At 48.3% G+C, this 18,959-nt stretch overlaps 1 protein-coding gene across 3 annotated transcripts in view; it reads left to right on the plus strand.

Moving 5' to 3' along the window:
* Window positions 1-17,232: 17,232 nt before the first annotated feature.
* Window positions 17,233-18,959, plus strand: part of IMMP2L (inner mitochondrial membrane peptidase subunit 2) — a 1,307,031-nt gene continuing 1,305,304 nt past the window's right edge. For all 3 annotated transcript variants that reach the window (XM_089673957.1, XM_089673958.1, XM_089673959.1), the window contains exon 1: window positions 17,233-17,368. The gene's annotated coding sequence lies outside the window, so the exon portion shown is untranslated. The remainder of the gene's footprint in view (window positions 17,369-18,959) is intronic.

Consider the following 18,959-nt stretch of genomic DNA (forward strand, 5'->3'; position numbering starts at 1 on the left):
TCTCTCTGAAAGGACAGAAAGAGATGCAATGTATCTCTCGTCTCCATTCAGAGAGAGAAAACAAGGGGGGTGGGCTTCACAGTGACTGATCACTGTGATATCCAATCAGAGGCTTTCACAGTAATCATGTGACCCGGAATCAGGAATTACGGGTCCTGATTGTTAGAACAGGACCCAGGTCTCCCACTGACACCCCAGTCTTTCTGCTGGGAGAGCGCCGTGCTGCGCAGTCCCAGCACAAAGACAGGTACACAAATTAATGGCCCCACGTTAAAAAGCCCAGTTCAATGGGGCCGCTAATTTGTGTACGTTTGGCACCAAGGGATTAAGGGTCAGCATAGAAGCAGGAGAAGGCAAATATAGACCTATCAGGACTAAATCAACATAGAGTATCTTAGCATATAAAATAACAAATTTGTCTTCTGAATCCAGCTTAAGGTCTAGCAAATGCAAAGGCAAAGATTTGTGGATTAGTACACTGAGTCTTCCAGTGCAGGTAGAATAGGTGGCATTGTAATAATGACCCACACAGGCCTTCTTAAGAGCTAGAATTTTCCTACTCAGCAAGTGAGCTTCTTGGAGGATACAAATATGCAGGCAACCTTTACAAACATAAAAAACTTTAAAAATGCCCCTGGTCAGTCCAGGTGATACAAGTGAGCGCACACATTGAATATTGGGGGAGTAATTCATTGCAGAGAAGATAGGATTTGGATAACGCACAGTGAAAGGCAGCCTGCAGGACAAGCTGCAATACACATATCAAAGTTACTGACATAACCAAGGTAAAAAGGAAACCCATAAACATATAAAAATAAAAAAAACAAACTCCACCACCCCCATTTGTCTCCCCCAATTGGGGTGGATTTAAGTCCCCTGAATGAGAATGGCAACATTCCAGAGTAGGTCTTAGTCCAGATGGACTTCCTAGGTCAAGATGTGCATGGAACTGTAGAGGTCCTCAGAGATCTGAGGGTATAATACTTCAGTCTATTGCAGATAACATAAAGAACAAATAATGGAAGACTCTCAAAATGTTCTTAGTCGCAACTCAGTAGGAAGCAATACAGCAGCTAACAAGTGTGTGCAGTAAGAAGGGGGAACCATGTAACTTAAAGACAACAATTGTCAATCACAAATTTCAGTGAATGGCCGATACCCAAGTAGCACTGCAGGCAGTAGTGGGGAGCCCAAAGGGCAGTCCCAGGGGCAGTCTGACCATTTGGAAACTTGGGCACTGCCCGAGGGCCCGGGGTCAGTAGGGGGCCCCATGAGATGCCCCTGGTACCTTTTTCATAGGCTTTTTTGAGTTTGAGCAAGGATACAGGGGTCCCATGATCCCCTATTGCCTGGGGGCCCCATGAGTTGTCAGTCCGCCCCTGGGCAGTCCCTGATTGATTACTCAGTTGAAGCACAGTTCCCATGAGAGGAGAGCACCCTGGAACGTCACTGTGGTAAGTAAATAGCAGCAGCCCTTTCAGTCCTAATAAGCGGTTTACAGCCAGCGGAGGTGAAGAACCTTGCAGGTTTGCCATCTTGAACCCAGAGTTTGAAAATGATCTAAACTGATAAGTTGATGTAGGATATATTACAATAATTATATCAAATGAAAAACAGCAGCCATGTAATACACACTTTTGCTCTACTGCTCCAGGAAGGACAGTTTTTCGCAGTCTAAGGATAATACCCATTTGGTGACTTGGTTGTCAGATCTGGTTTTTTTCTTCTGTATGCATCACAATAGCTCAGGATACTTGGGTTGTATAATTCTGGGTGATGTTCCACCTATTCTATGAGTACTGATTCGTTAATATCAGGCATTGTGACACTTGCTGACACTGTCCCTACCATGTACCGGCACTTGCTCAGGGGTGTATTTACCACAAGGCAAGCAAGGCATTTGCCTAGGGCAGCATCTTTCAGGAGGGTAGCGGCATTCTTCAGGGGGGCAGCGCAGCCCCCCGAAAGAAGGGATGGAAGAAGAGAAACACACAGCAAGGGGACCAGTTGGGATCTGAGACAGGCTGTGGGCTGCTTGATGGTGTATGCAAAGCCTGACTCTTGTTCTCAGGGGATATCCGGAGCTGTGACGGTGAGTGTCTTCTCTCTTGCCGGGGTGGGGGGGTTGTCAGTGTATGGAGGGCAGTGGTAGTGGAAGGCTCTCCTCTCGGGTGGGGGGGCTGGGGAGTTGTTGATCAATGTCAGGCACTCTTCGTGGGGGAGGGGGGTGTTGGTCGGTGTCAAGGTCTCTCTCTGTGGGGGGGTAGGAGTTAGGGGAGTTGATTTTTGTGTTGCCTAGGGCACCACTGCACTTGCTTGCTGACACAAAAAGCTTTAGCATTGACAATAATGCTCAATGCTCCTACCTGACACTGTCAGTATGGCTGGCTGTCCTAATGCTTTTGCCCGCACACAGAAGCAAATAGTTACCATCCAGCTATTTTGTACAACCAGGAAGTGACTGGAGCTGTTCTCTTTTATTTCCCAGTGTATTCTGTGATACCGGATCCTCCACTGTCTCTCCACCAATGCCCAGCTAACACTTCATAAATACTAATATACCACAAATGCTCTAGGTGCTGTTAAGGTGCGATTATATAGCATTACCATTGAAATTATTGGATGTCATTGAAAAGCTTCGATGCCTCATCAAAGCAACATGCTGCTTAATTTTTTTAACACAACACAACAAAACTCTACCGTTCTTACATGATCTAATAAATTGTTCATCTTAACCGTCTAACTGCCACTTCATCTGAACAGCTTGGTCAGCACAAATAAGTTAATAAATATAACAGACTTACTAGTTGAATCACCAGGTGAAAATGATGAAAAAATCCTAAAAAGAAGAAACTTGGGACCTTTTTTAGAGAAACCCATTAATTTTAATGGACTGCCCTACACATGACAAGTGCACAACAGAAGCATGGTCACTTTTTTTTAAGTTGCATTGCACTACAATGCATGCAAATGATTTACCATGGGTTGCAATTTAGCGTCTGTGCATTTACTGGTACAATTGGCTCTGCCTTTAAAAATGAAATGTCACCGAACCCCCCAGAACATATCACATTTTCATGTGCTGTGGGAACTCAAGTGATATCACACACATTAGTAGGGCCTCATGATGTCCTTGACTCGATAAATTATTGTTTTTTTTCTGATTGGAATAATCAATCTATAGTTGACAGCCAATTCAATTGATATGCCACCTGTGGGGACAATAACAGCCAAGATACAATTCTTGGCAATTGATCGCATCTTTGTTTCCACCATGTAATCTCACAATTTATCAAAATACAATCATAATCATTTTCCTTTTGCACAATGCAATCTTCTGATCATTTTTTTTAAAAATAGAATCATATTCATGAACAAAGTATGTTAACAATTTAGCACCCTAGGTGATTTATTCAAATCTGATGTAAATCAAATCCAAATCAATCAGAAGGGAGGTTCTGTCTATTTGATTGTTTGCAGATTTGATCATTTTGATTGCATTACACATCAATCGGATAATAGAATCGAAGTGTGTATGGCCTCGTTAACATTACCGGTTAGAGATTAGTAAAACAGAGGATGCTTTACTTTGATTTTTTGTTTGCATATGTTATGAACTCAAACTTTTTCATTGCACACATATTGAAGAGTTTGATTGATTGTATTGTTCGATAACATTCTTTCACATCTGTCTTTTTATTTTTTACTTTTATTTATTTGATGAATTTTGATTTTATTATGTATATTTATATTTGATATATTTTATTGATTACACTGGTTGCTAAATTTTATTTATGAGCAGTACATAAAAGATAACTAGATTTTTATTAATTATTTATTAGAATTTAACCATTTCCCGCCTGTAGGACATCATATGACATCCAGGTCATTCCAGTATATATTTTTTTTTTAGCCTGTGATGCTATGTAACGTAAAAGCAGTCTAAGTGGCTAAATAGCATTCCAATAGCATCCTAATGCCTTCCCATGCCTGAAACTGAAGTCTGCACTTCTGCTGGCTTACCACAGAGCTGAATGGGGACTAGAATGTCCCTGATCATCTCTATAACATAAGAAAATGGAAACGAGGAGTATGTTGTCACTTACGCTTTCACCAGATGGAAACAAAGCCATTTTTGTCCTAGTAAAGCATGTGACCACACCTATCTGCTGTGATCTTATGCTTTTAAAGTGATATTAAAGGTTCAGCTTTTTTTTTTTAAACAAACATGTCATACTTACGTGCTCTGTACAGTGGATTTGCACAGAGCAGCCTCGATCCTCCTTTTCTCGGTTCATATATTGTTTTTTTAAGCACAAACAAGGCTTTTGTTTTGTGAATATTGTCTTGCTACAATGATTTTTTCCCACAATCCTTAAACAATTAAATGTAACAAAACACACTTTTTTTTAGCAGTGTTAGTTTAAAAATAAACAGTGTTAGTGCACAAAGAAGTGCAGATTTTATTCTGTAATTTTATCCTGTGATAAGATGACACCAACATTATGATTCTGGTACAAAGCATTTCATAGTTATTTACAAATGAAATGCGCTTTTTTAAATGTGAAATTTGTAAATATATGGTAAAGGTGTAAAAATATTAAAGTTATACTAAACCCAGGACCCTGCATTCACTCTATCTGGTGTCCCACAGTACACAGAACATGGAAATGCAATTGTTTTAGTAAATATAAACTGCTAAACACCTTTTCTCATCAGCAGGTAGAGCAGTCTTGTGATTTCAGCAGAGCACTGGTTAAAGCTTGTAGGAGGAGTTTTCTTTCTGCTCTAGGAGGATGTGAAAGTCCTAACTCTCTGTCTGGACAGTCCTTAAATATGTAAGGGGTGGGGCCATCATGTATGTGCCGCTGCCCCCGTGTGACATCAATGACCCAGCATAGCCAGTTGATGATGTCTGTCAGGCTCCGCCCAACGGGATCTCTAGTGGTCCACGGCACGGGGTTTCCCAGGACGAGGAGTCTAAGTCCCAGTCTGCCTTTTCACCAGGGCCCCTGATGGTGGGGATGGACTTGGTGCAAGACTAAAACCAGGTCGCGTTCCTGGGCACCCCCGGCGGTGGCAGAGGAGTCCCGCTGAGGGTATGTGCCCGGGTTGAGCCTGCTGTGAAGGGGATGACAGATCCCGATTCAAGCGGGATGGATGGGATGACAGATCCCGATCTGAGCGGGATGGATGGGATGACAGATCCCGATCCGAGCGGGATGGATGGGCGACTGTCAGGAGTAAGCGAGGTCAGACTAGCCGGGTCAGTATCGTGCGGGCAGCGTGGTACAGGGGGAGTAAGCGGAGAATGGTCGGGGTCACAAGCCAGGTTCAGCAGGTAGCGGGCAGCGTGGTACCGAGGGTCAGGCAGAAGGATGGTCAGGAACGAGCCGGGGTCAGAGCAGGAGAAGGTCAGCGTAAATCAGAACAGGCAGAGTTTGGCAACAAGGAAACGTACTTACAGGACAGGAACAAGACCTTGCGGCAACTTGGATATGCACAGGGCCATTTAAATAGTGCGCCCTGTTCTTCCATTGGTGCGGCCACGATCGCTAGTGCGCATGCGCGGCCGCCGCCGCGATCGCCAAGGACCCAGCGCTCTGCGCATGTGCGCACCGCCTCGACCCCGGGATCCCTGACATTGCCCCCCCCCCTACGGGCAACCTCCGGATGCCCAACCGACCCCCTCTTAACGGCTGGTTCGAAAAAAATTCCCGCACAAGTCTTGGGGCGTGCACATTTTGGGCCGGCTCCCATGAATTTTCCTCCGCCCCATATCCTTTCCATTTAACCAGAAACTGAGTTTGGCCTTTCCTTTTCCTACAATCTAAGATAGCTTCAACTTCAAATTCCTCCTCCCCATCCACGTCTACTGCCTCCGGAGGTTTAGACCTACGATCCGGGAAGGGGTCTGGAGTTGTTGGTTTCAACAGGGACACGTGGAAGACCGGATGAACCTTCATAGACTCGGGTAGTGCAAGCTCGTATGCTACCTCGTTGATCTTACGTTTGACCCGAAAAGGCCCCAAGAATTTGGGAGCCAATTTCTTTGAAGGGCAGGACATTTTTAAATTTGCGGTGGACAACCAAACCTGGTCCTCTGGCCGCAAACTTAATTCCCCTCTTCTTTTCCTATCAAATGCCCTCTTATTGTCACCCTGGGCCTTTGCCATTGCTTCCTGCAATACCTTACTATTGGTTGACAAAAAGGTCAACATATCCTGCGTGGCCGGGACTGCGACCTCCAGGATTAGATCTGGCAGGAATACAGGGTGGAACTCATAGTTCGCGAAAAACGGGGACTGTCTAGTAGCAGAGTGACTCGCATTGTTATATGCGAATTCCGCAAGCGGCAGGAGAGTAAACCAGTCATCTTGGAGGAAGGTGGTATAGCACCTGAGGTACTGCTCTAGGGTCTGGTTTGTACGCTCCGTCTGGCCATTGGTCTGTGGGTGATAAGCTGAGGAGAACGATAACTTAATTCCCAGGGTTTCACATAGAGCTTTCCAGAACCTTGATGTAAACTGAACCCCTCTGTCAGATACAATATCCCTGGGAATTCCGTGGAGTCTTACCACTTCCTTAATAAACACACGTGCTGTCTCAAGGGCCGTAGGTGTGTCCTTTAGAGGTACAAAATGGGCCATCTTGGACAGGCGGTCTACAATCATGAAGATTGGGGGCACAGTCTCTGATGGGGGTGCTGCTTCTGACGGAGTGCGGTTTCGAAAGAGTGCGAAGCAGTTAAACACAGCAGTCTAATTATGCCTTCTCTACTTTCACAGGTAAATGCACCTCTCCTGCCTCTGCTCCTAACTCAAACGCATTGACTCCTGCTGTTTTCCCCCTGGGTAAATGCACCTCTCCTGCCTCTGCTCCTAACTCAAACGCATTGACTCCTGCTGTTTTCCCCCTGGGTAAATGCACCTCTCCTGCCTCTGCTCCTAACTCAAACGCATTGACTCCTGCTGTTTTCCCCCTGGGTAAATGCACCTCTCCTGCCTCTGCTCCTAACTCAAAATCGCTTTCACTCCTGTTATATTCAGAACAAATGGTGTATTTTATATTTGTGTGTATGTTGAGCAGTCCTCACCTTCAGTTGCACCCAGTTTACGACTGTAGCCTGGTTCCTATGAGACATCCCCCAACATTCATGTGAGCCTTATCAGCTTCTAATTGGGGTGGGGTTGAATGCTCATTTGAGCATCTCCCTATAAATTCAGATCAGCTCATGGGGGAGATCTCTGATGGGGGGCACAGTCTCTGATGGGGGTGCTGCTTCTGACGGAGTGCGGTTTCGAAAGAGTGCGAAGCAGTTAAACACAGCAGTTGAACTAAAGCAGGAGAAAGACACAACAACAGCAAGAAACTCTACTGCATGCTGGACAGACTGCAAGCAAACACCCTGGGAAACATCTCTTACATGCCTGAGTCCCACTCTGTGTACCTTTATGTAATACACTCCTCTTCATACTACTATCCTCTGTTCCCAAATCTCATTTCTTTACCCCTCTGCTCCACCCCAAAACCTGCACATCTCCCCCTCATTGCTATCATCTCCCTACTACTGCTCTCATCACCCCCCACAATGCCTCTTCTACTCCTTCTCATTTTCCTCTCCTCCATTCCCAAAATCCATTCACTATATCCCTCTGCTCCTCCTAAACATTTGTATATTGTGTCCTCACTGCTTCCTTCGCCCCTCTATGGCACCCACCACCTCCTCCTATTATTCCACTCTCCCACTGACCCGAACACCTCCACTAGGAGTTTCTCACGCTCCTGCACATCCCGCTCCCATGCCACCTTTCTCACCCTTCTCCTCCTCCTAGCCGCGGGAGACATCTCCCCGAATCCTGGCCCTCCACCACCTCCCTCACCCGCACAACACCCTCCCGCCGCCATGTCCTACCGCAACCTAGTATCTGTCCCCCTGCTCCCTAAAATCTCCCCCCCGTTTTCATGTGCACTCCTGAACGCCCGATCGGTGTGCAACAAGCTTACCGCCATCCACGACCTCTTTGTTTCCCGCTCCCTCAACCTCCTGGCGATCACGGAAACCTGGATCCAGCCCACTGACTCTACCTCCCCTGCTGCACTCTCCTATGGAGGTCTCACCTGGACCCACTCACCCAGACCTAACGGTCGTAAAGGTGGTGGGGTTGGTCTGCTCCTGTCACCGCGGAGCACCTTCCGAGTCCTCCCAAACCCCCCCTCCCTATCCTTCTCCTCCTTCGAGGCCCACTGCGTCCGACTATTCTCCCCAACCCCCCTGAAGATTGCTGTGATATACCGGCCTCCTGGATCCATACCCCGCTTCCTGGGTGACTTCTCCTCCTGGCTACCCTTCTTCCTCTCCTCTGAGCTACCCACCATCATTCTTGGGGATTTCAACATCCCTGTCAACCTTGACAACCCGGACACAGCCCGTCTCCTCCACTTAACCTCCTCCTTTGCACTTGCACAGTGCATACAATCCACCACCCACTCCGACGGTAATATCCTTGATCTTGTCTTCTCCAACCGCTGCGCTCCCCACAACCTCACTAACACCCCCTTCCCTCTCTCTGACCACAACCTGATCACCTTCTCTATCTCCTCGTCCTCCAACAAAAACCCCTCCAAATGTCACACTACTACCAGCCGTAACCTCCGCAACCTTAACCCTGCCCCCCTCCACTCTGCAGCTGATCAACTCCACGACCGCATCCTCCCCCTGTCCTGCCCCGACTTGGCTATGACTGCCTACAACAACGCGCTGTCAGCAGCCCTTGACTCACTAGCGCCTTTAACCACACGCAACATCAGACTCCGACCGCTCCAGCCCTGGCAGACTGATCACACCAAAACCCTCAAACGACGCAGTCGTGCCCTGGAGCGACTATGGCGCAAAACAAAATCCCAACAAGCTTTCACCTGCTACAAATCTGCCTTCCGCACCTACACCTCCTCCCTCCACGCAGCCAAACAAGCCTACTTCCTGACCCTCATCAAGGCCCTCTCCTCCAATCCTCGCCGACTCTTCTCCACCTTCAACTCTCTACTCTCTCCACCCCCACCTCCACCCAGCACCTCACTCACCGCCCTTGAGATTGCCAATCACTTCAAAAACAAGATTGACACAATTCGCAAGGACATTGCCGCAACTCACACGCCCTCTCAACCCGTCCCCTCTCACACAGCTACCCCCTCATCCCCCCCCCCCTCGACATTACCCGCAGGGACTTCGTCACTGCTCAAACTCCCTCCGACCCCATTCCCCCTCACTCGGCTACCCCCTCATCACCCCTCTCCCACGGCCCCACCACTGCTCTGACCTCCACTCCCACCCCACCCTACATTCCTCATACTGAAGCTCCCCCAACACTCCACACCTTTGACCTTACTACCATTGAGGAAGTCTCCAAGATCCTCTCTGATGCCTGCCTCACCACCTGCCCCCTCGACCCTATCCCCTCACAATTCCTACGACCTCCCTCCCCCTCCATCCTACGCTCCCTCACCCACATCTTTAATCTCTCCCTCTCCTCCGGCACTTTCCCTTCCCCACTGAAGCATGCACACATCACCCCCATACTTAAAAAGCCCTCCCTGGACCCCAATGACCCGAACAACCTCAGACCCATCTCCCTGCTCCCACTTACATCTAAACTCCTCGAGCGTCTCGTCTACACCCGCCTATGCTCTCACCTCAACGACAACAACCTCCTCGATCCCCTACAGTCTGGCTTCCGCCCCCTACACTCCACCGAAACCGCCTTACTCAAACTCTCCAACGACCTTCTAACCGCCAAAGCTAATGGCCACTATTCAGTGCTCCTACTCCTTGACCTCTCTGCGGCCTTCGACACAGTTGACCACCCCCTCCTCCTCAAAATACTACACTCCCTTGGCCTCAGAGATTCTGCTCTCTCCTGGCTCTCATCCTACCTGTCACAACGCTCTTTCAGCGTTACCTATAATGCTACCACCTCCCCCTCACTCCCCCTCTCTGTTGGGGTCCCTCAAGGCTCTGTCCTTGGGCCCCTTCTCTTCTCCATCTACACCTCCTCCCTTGGCCAACTCATACACTCTCACGGCTTCAACTACCACCTCTATGCCGACGACACACAAATCTATCTCTCAACCCCCCACCTCACCCCTTCGGTCTCTGCCCAAATCACACACCTACTGAGCGACATATCAGATTGGATGTCGCTCCACTTCCTTAAACTGAATCTCTCCAAAACCGAGCTCCTTGTCTTCCCCCCAGCCCGAACCCCAACCCCCATTGACTTCTACATCACATCCAACAACGTCAACATCAAACCCGCTCTGCAGGCCAGAGTACTTGGTGTCATTCTGGACTCCAACCTATCCTTCCAGCCCCAAGTCCAATCTTTAACAAACTCGTGCAGACTCCACCTCCGCAACATCGCCAAAATCCGCACGTTCCTAACCCCAGAAACCACTAAACAGCTCATCCACTCCCTCATCATATCACGACTCGACTACTGCAACTCCCTCCTCACTGGCCTGCCTCGCCGCTGGCTATCCCCGCTTCAGTTGATCCTGAATACGGCTGCCAGACTCATTCACCTTTCCAACCGCTCCATTTCCGCCACCCCCCTCTGCCAATCCCTCCACTGGCTTCCGATTGCGCAACGGATCAAATTTAAAATCCTAACACTGACGTACAAAGCTGTCCACCATACTGCCCCGAACTACATCACTGACCTAATATCCAAGTACCGCCCAACACGCACACTCCGCTCCTCACAAGACCTCCTTCTCTCTAGTTCCCTGGTCTCCTCCTCCCATGCCCGCCTCCAGGACTTCTCCAGGGTGTCACCCATCCTCTGGAACTCCCTGCCCCAACCCATCAGATTATCACCTACTCTCCTCTCCTTTAGGCGCACCCTGAAAACCCATCTCTTCAGGGAAGCCTACCTCACCCCTTGCTAACTTGCTGACCTCCTCCACTCTTCCTACCACTCCATCCCCCACAGCTATCTCCTCCTGTACCACTATCCCATCCCTTCTAGATTGTAAGCTCGAAAGAGCAGGGCCCTCGATCCCCTCATGTTTCGCATTGTATTGGTATTGTTCTGTCACATGTTCTGTCCCCCTTTGTAATGTACAGCGCTGAGTGAACTATTGGCGCTTTATAAATACTGTATAATAATAATAATAATAATAAAGATTGCTGTGTGGTCCTGAGAGGGTGGAAGTTCCACGATAAAGTCAATGGAAATCATAGTCCATGGCCTGTCGGGTATTGGTAATGGGCGCAAGAGACCCCAAGCTTTATTCCTAGTGGGTTTGTTTCTCTGACAAACGGGACAGGTCTTTATGTAGGTTTCGCACTCTCTGGCCATATTAGGCCACCAGAAAGTACGCTGCAGCAGCTCCAAGGTCTTACGTACCCCAAAGTGCCCAGCCAGCGGGTGATCGTGGCAGTATCCTAATACCAATGTACGGGCTTCCTCAGGGACCACAATCTGATCTTCCTTCCAGAGAAGTCCCTCCCTATTTAGTAAGGGGACACCGGGTGGACCTTGCATTCCGACGGGCACGGTCTGCAATTTAGAATGGAGCTCCGATTGGAGGACTAGGAAATTTCCTGGGGACAGGATAGTGTCTGGCTTGGGACTCTCTTCGGGATCCCCAAACATGCGGGAGAGCGCGTCTGGTTTTGTGTTCTTAGACCCTGGCCTATAGGTTATATGGAAAAAGAACCGTGAAAAGAACAGTGCCCACCTGGCTTGACGTGGCCTCAGACGTTTAGCTGTCCTCAGATATTCTAGGTTCTTATGATCCGTGAAAATCAATATTGGGTATACCGCCCCCTCTAACAAGTATCTCCATTCCTCTAGTGCCACCTTGATCGCCAAGAGTTCCCGATCCCCGATATCATAATTCCTTTCAGCAGGAGTTAGTTTCCTGGAGAAGAAAGCCACCGGGTGCATAAGCTCTTTGATGCCCTTCCTCTGGGACAGGATCGCCCCGACCGCATTCTCGGATGCGTCCACCTCCAAGATATATGGCAAGGACGAATCAGGGTGGCTCACAATAGGAGCTGCCGTAAACAATTCCTTTAAGGCTTCGAAAGCCCTCTGTGCCTCAGGTGTCCGCTGGAAGCGAACCCCCTGCCTGGTCAGCTGGGTGATAGGGGACACTAGGCCCGAAAAGTTCTTAATGAACTTTCTGTAAAAGTTTGCGAAGCCGATAAAGCATTGGACCGCTTTCTTATCGGTGGGTGCTGGCCAATCTAAGATGGCCGAAACCTTTTGGGGATCCATGGCTATTCCCGTGGGAGAGATGTTCAGACCCAGAAACGAGATACTACTCTGTTCAAAGCAGCCTTGGCATATAAGCTGTGTTGGCGGAGTCATTCTAACACGCGCCTCACGTGACCTCTATGGTCCTCCAAGGTTGGGGAAAAGATAAGGATATTGTCTAGGTATACGATAACGAAGATATCCAGGTAGTCCCTGAACACATCATTTATGAAATGCTGGAAGGTGGCAGGGGCGTTGCATATGCCGAAGGGCATAACCAAATATTCAAATGTCCGAATCTGGTACGGAATGCTGTCTTCCACTCGTCCCCCTCTCTGATACGAACTAAATTATAGGCACCTCTCAAGTCTAGTTTAGTGAAGAGAGATGCTGACTTCAGCCTCTGAAAAAGTTCGGGGACTAGTGGTAGCGGGTAACTGTTCTTTACCGTGACTTTATTCAAGTCGCGGTAATCTACGCAGGGCCGGAGGGACTTGTCCTTTTTTTCCACAAAGAAAATGCCCGCCCCGGCTGGTGACGTGGAGGGTCTAATAAACCCCTTATGGAGGTTTTCATCGATATATTCCTTTAGTACCCCTAACTCCCGTTCGGATAAGGGGAATATCTGCCCAAATGGGATTTCCGACCCTGGGAGGAGATCAATTGGGCAGTCATAAGCTCGGTGCGGGGGGAGAGTGTCCGCCCCCCGCTTGCTAAACACATCCAGAAAACTATGGTAGGCTGAAGGAATGACTTGCGCCAGCTCCGCATCTGTCTCTAGACACAACAAAGTCGGCGGAATCGGGGAGATCTTAGGGAGGCAGTGCTGCTGGCAGTATGTGGAGAGGAACTGGATAGAACCCGCCTTCCAGTCCACCTGGGGATTATGGGCTCGTAACCACGGGAGCCCCAAAATAATTGGAAATAATGGGGATGCTATGGCGTCCAACCGAAGGAGTTCTTCATGATGGGTAGTACGGATAGGTGGGGTCTCGTGGTCCACCACCCCTGACTTAATACGTGATCCATCTGCTAGAAAAATATTCAATCCCACCTCCTTAGTTTGTAGGGGGATTTGTTGCTGAACTGCAAAGTCCAAATCTATGAAGCAACTACACGCCCCAGAATCCACAATTGCCGTGGTCACCACTGTTCTCCCCGGCAGCTGAAGTGACACAGGTACCGCTAGATAACTAGTGTTGCCCACACTGTTAGAAGTGACCGTAGAGAAAACAGCGGAACACTTACCCCTCTTGGCTGGACAGGTACGTACCACATGGCCTGCTCCCCCACAGTAGAGGCAGAGATGGTTGGTAAGACGCCTCTGGCGTTCCTCAGGTGTAAGTGTCGGCCGTATCCTTCCCGATGGCCCGGTCTTGAGTGTATCCATAGCATCCTGATTCTGGCTTGCCGGCTGCAACTGGGTTGAAGCCTGAGGGGGTGTTCCAGTTGGTCCTTGTCCTTGGTTGCACCTTTCCTGCCTGCGCTCCCGCGACCGGCGGTCAATTCGAATAGTCAAAGCTATTAAGGCCTCCAAAGTGCTAGGTATGTCTATTCGGGCCAATTCGTCCTTCAGGGATTCAGCTAACCCTACGCGGAACTGGTGGTGCAGAGCCGCCTCGTTCCATTGGCTGTCACTACGCCAACGCCTGAATGAGTAAGCGGAGAATGGTCGGGGTCACAAGCCAGGTTCAGCAGGTAGCGGGCAGCATGGTACCGAGGGTCAGGCAGAAGGATGGTCAGGAACGAGCCGGGGTCAGAGCAGGAGAAGGTCAGAGTAAATCAGAACAGGCAGAGTTTGGCAACAAGGAAACGTACTTACAGGACAGGAACAAGACCTTGCGGCAACTTGGATATGCACAGGGCCGTTTAAATAAAGCGCCTTGTTCTTCCATTGGTGCGTCCGCGATCGCTAGTGCGCATGCACGGCCGCCGCCGCGATCGCCAAGGACCCAGCGCTCTGCGCATGTGCGCACCGCCGCGAGCCCGGGATCCCTGACAATGTCACACGGGGCAGGGTCACAAGTTTGATGTCACCGGGTGGCCCCGCCCCTTACATATTTAAGAACTGTCAAGCAAGCGGAGCAGTCAGACAGCAGGAGCCAGTGTCGGGAGCGGAGACTTTGTTTTTTGTTTTCTTTTTTCAGGGTGGCTGTGGACATCGTGAATGATGTTGGATCTACTTTGGGGGACATTTTTTTATTTTCCTTCTTTTAATAAAGGACTTGTCAAAGACTGTCTCCTGTCTTTTTTCACACTACACCTTTTATGAATGAGTAGCGGTACCATGTACCCCATATTCATTCACATGGGGGGGGCGGCATCTGGGGGCCCCCTTGCTAAAGGGGCTTCCAGATTCCGATAAGCCCCCCACCCAGAGTTGTGGGGAAGAGGCCACAAAGCACCTTCCGCCCCAAAGCACCCCCCCATGTTGAGAACATGTGGCCTGGTATGGTTCAGGAGGGGGGGGGCTTGCTCGTTCCCCCCCCTTTCCTGACCTGCCGGGCTGCATACAATCCGTTGACATCCATTTTTGTCAGTTTCGGGGTTTTTTACAGAAGAAAAATACAGTTTTCTTCTGTTCAAAAAAACGGATGTTAACGAATGTGGACATTAACGGATGTAAAAAGATGTTCATCCGTTTACACCTGCAAGTCCATAGGAATACATGGGGGTCCGTTTTTCATCTGTAAACAGACAGATGAAAAACGGACATACGGAACGCCCCTGTGAAATGACCCTAAAGAGTTAATTAGGGCTGATTAGTGTATACTAAGGGTTAATAAGGTACTAAACAGAGGAACATTTAATTATGAAAAAACAAAAACAAAACTTTTTTCAGTTGGCTTTAACTGACTTCATGTGCAGATCAAAGTTCATCCCTTTGATCTCCAGATAAATAAACAGATACAAAATAAAACATTGTTTCTTTTGAGCATTGTTGTTGATAAACATTTCTCACACTGCTTTTTTTTGGATAGCTCCAGCTGTCAAAACTTTCTCTGTGTACTCAGCAAAGCCTTTGATTAATCAGAGCTGAATAGGGGAGTACTGGGAAGTCCTGGCAACAGAGAAAAAGGACTGGACATGCTCCATAGCTCGGTGAACAATGATGACATTTTTTGGGGCGTGTCTATCACTTCCAGAGTTTGCAACAGGATATGTAGTGTTTGTACCACACATGTAAGGAGATTTTTAGGTACCATAGTTTGGTGCTGTTCTACAGGCGTATGCAATTGTAGTGTGACATGTTAGGTAACATCACCTTTTATAAAAGATTTTTTTTTAAAAATCGGTGTTATATTATGTGTTACAATTCATTAAACTATTTTTTCAAAAAAATCTTGTTTGTGCAAATACTTTGTGACACAAAAAATGGCGAAACCCACCATTTTATTCTCTAAGGCCTCCGCTAAAAAAAAAAAATTGAGGGTTCGAAGTATTTTTTTTTCCAAAAATAAATGCTGATTTTTACAGGTAGGAATTGTCAGAACTGGCCCAGTTGCACCTGGGCTCTAAGACCCCGGTCACACCGGGTGCAACTTGGCATGCGGTTTGCCATGCGGCTTGCAAATCGAAAGACAAGTTGCACCCTATTGTCCGCAATTAAAGTGGTCATATCGGGGTGATACCAACTTGGTTGGAGCCACACCGATTTCTAAAGTAGTGCATGCACTACTTTAGGTGCAACTTGCATAGACATCTGTGTCTTGCAAGCCGCAGATGTCTTGCAAGTCGCACCTCAAGTTGGAATACCATCCGACTTTGAAATCGTGCAACTTTCAATTACAGTGGTCACTCCGAATTTCTGAAGTAGTGCATACACTACTTTTGGTGAAATTTGCATAGACATTTGTGTCAAATGTCTTGCAAATTGCACCTCAAATTGGCATGTCATCCGAATTTGAAATCGTGCGACTTCATTGTAAGTAGCACGATTTCAAAGTTGAATTGGTGTGACCGAGGTGTAAGACCCTGATCACACCGAATGCGACTTGACATGTGATTTGCATGCCATTTGACTGGCCAATCACAATTACTGCAGTCATATCGGTTCCGAATTGGTCGGAACCGCACCGATTTCTAAAGTAGTGCATGCACTACTTTTGGTGCGATTTGCATAGACATCTGTGTTAGATGTCTTGCAAATCGCACCTCAAATTGGCATGTCATCCGACTTTTAAATCGTGTGACTTCAATGGAAGTCGCTCGAATTCAAAGTCGGATCGGTGTGACCGAGGTCTAAGACTCCTTTCACACCGGATGTGACTTGGCATGCGATTTGCATACCATACGACTGGCAAATCACATGGCAAAGTCGCACCCTATTGTCCACAATTACAGCGGTCATATTGGTGTGGTTCCAGCATGGTCGGAGCTCACCGATTTCTAAAGTAGTGCATGTACTACTTTTGATGTGATTTGCATAGACATTTGTGTAACACCCCGTTCACATCGATACGATTTAGAATGCGATTTGCATGCCCTGCGACTTGCAAATCGCATGCCAAGTCAGACCCTATTGTTCGCAATTGGAGTGGTCATATCGGTGCGGTTCTGACATGGTCAAAGCTAACACCGATTTCAAAAGCAGTACATGCACTACTTCTGGTGTGTATCGGGTATCTTGCAAATCGCACCTGAAATTGGCAGGTCCCCTGGCTTCACTGTGATTCGCACGATTTCAAAGTCGGGCTTGATTATTATTATACAGGATTTATATACCGCCAACAATTTGCGCAGCGCTTTACAAAATGATGAGAACAGGGTCTTAGATGTCTTGCAATTCGCACCTCAAATTAGCATGCCATCTGACTTCAAAGTCAAAATCAAGATTTCAGTGGGGATCGGTGTGTCCGGGGTGTAAAGCATGAGTCCACGTGCCATATCAGCTCTTCTTTCCTGTAATATTAATTACAGAAGTGTACAGAGTCCACTAGGAGTGTGAAGTGGCTGTACAAACCTGAGATCTCCAGGAAGGAATGCCTGCAAGCCATGGCATTTGTTTGTCCTGCAGCAGCAAGCCACGCCCCTACACATCAACACTCCGCCCACTCTGCACGTGTTGAAGAGTTGCCTGGCTAGGGGCGAGCAGGAACACGCAGGTAATAGCTGGCTGCAATGTGCTCCGTATGTACACGAGCTGCGCATAGCTAGGCCTATCGTGTGTGTAGCCGCTGGCAATGCTCAATGAGGCGGACATAAAGCCATAAAGTGTTGGGAGAGCCACCGTGTGTGTCGTCATACTGACCCCTCGTACGTCACGGGGTGGTCTGTGTGGTCGGCTCAGATTTCACGGAGAGGCTCGGCACCTCACACAGAGGCAGCGGACCTGCTCCCGCCTCTGTTCTCCGGAGGAGTCGGCTGCTGAGCCCAGCAGTGTTCTGCTCTCCGGCACTCGCTGGTAAACCACACTGGCTGGACTGTATACATTGTTTTCTAAAACCGCAGAATTCTCCCGAGCAGGCGCAGAGACGTGTGACACTCGTGTGTGGAGTTCTATTTGTGCCGCAGAGAAGAATGCAATCACGTTCCATTGTTATGCCTGCAGAACACAGAGGCCGGAAATAGAAGTGCTCAGGGATCGCCTCCTAGCTCAGTAGAAGGACAATGCTAGAGTTCAATTGTACGTGAGAGTTATTAACCCCTTAGAGACCAGAGCTCTGCTATATCTTCTCACCAGTGAAAAAAAATATCAACGTTTCTTGCTAGAAAATTATCCCCAAGATATATATATATCATTAGTAGAGGCCCTAGACAATAAAATAGTGGCTGTTGCAATTTTTTATGCCACATGGTATTTGTGCAGCAGTTTTTCAAATGCAAATGTTTTGGAAAAAATACACTTTAACCTCTTGGCGCCGGCCGAACACAATAGTGTGGCCCCTCTGGGCCTAGATGATGAGCGGCCGCACCTTTTGCGCTTTATTAAAAAAAAGACGCACTGAGAACTCTCCCTGCGCGCTCCCAGCGCACATGACCCAGTCGGGACCTTTCTCAATCATGTAATGGCGGTCACATGACTCTAAACCCCGCCCCGCCTCCTGGCTTCTGAAACCCTTAAAGGGCCGGGAGGCGCCAAGGAGTCAACTAGTTGCCGGCCTGAGGATTTACCCCCCTTCCTGACCAGGCCATTTTTTTGCGTTGCGGCGCTGCGTTACTTTGAAAATTACACGGTCATGCAATGCTGCACCAAAAGGAAATTTATGTCCTTTTTTTCCCACGAATAGAGCTTTCTTTTGGTGGTATTTGATCGCCTGTGCGGTTATTTTTTGCGCTATAAACAAAAAAAGACCGACAATTTTGAGAAAAAAAACTATGTTTTTGACTTTTTGTTTTAACCTTCCTAGCGGTAATCCTGAGTGTGACTCGGGGTTAATTTACAGTACCAAAAGAGGTAACCCCGAGCCACACTCAGAATTACACTATAGTCCTTGTCCTGCGATCCCCCGATCCTTACCGTGTCCTGCGATCCCCCGATCCTTACCGTGTCCTGCGATCCCCCGATCCTTACCGTGTCCTGCGATCCCCCGATCCTTACCGTGTCCTGCGATCCCCCGATCCTTACCGTGTCCTGCGATCCTCCCGATCCTTACCGTGTCCTGCGATCCTCCCGATCCTTACCGTGTCCTGCGATCCTCCCGATCCTTACCGTGTCCTGCGATCCTCCCGATCCTTACCGTGTCCTGCGATCCT

The sequence above is a fragment of the Staurois parvus genome, unplaced genomic scaffold, assembly GCF_062004578.1.
Source record: "Staurois parvus isolate SC_StPar_1 unplaced genomic scaffold, SC_StPar_1.0 ptg000147l, whole genome shotgun sequence".
Lineage (NCBI taxonomy): Eukaryota > Metazoa > Chordata > Amphibia > Anura > Ranidae > Staurois > Staurois parvus.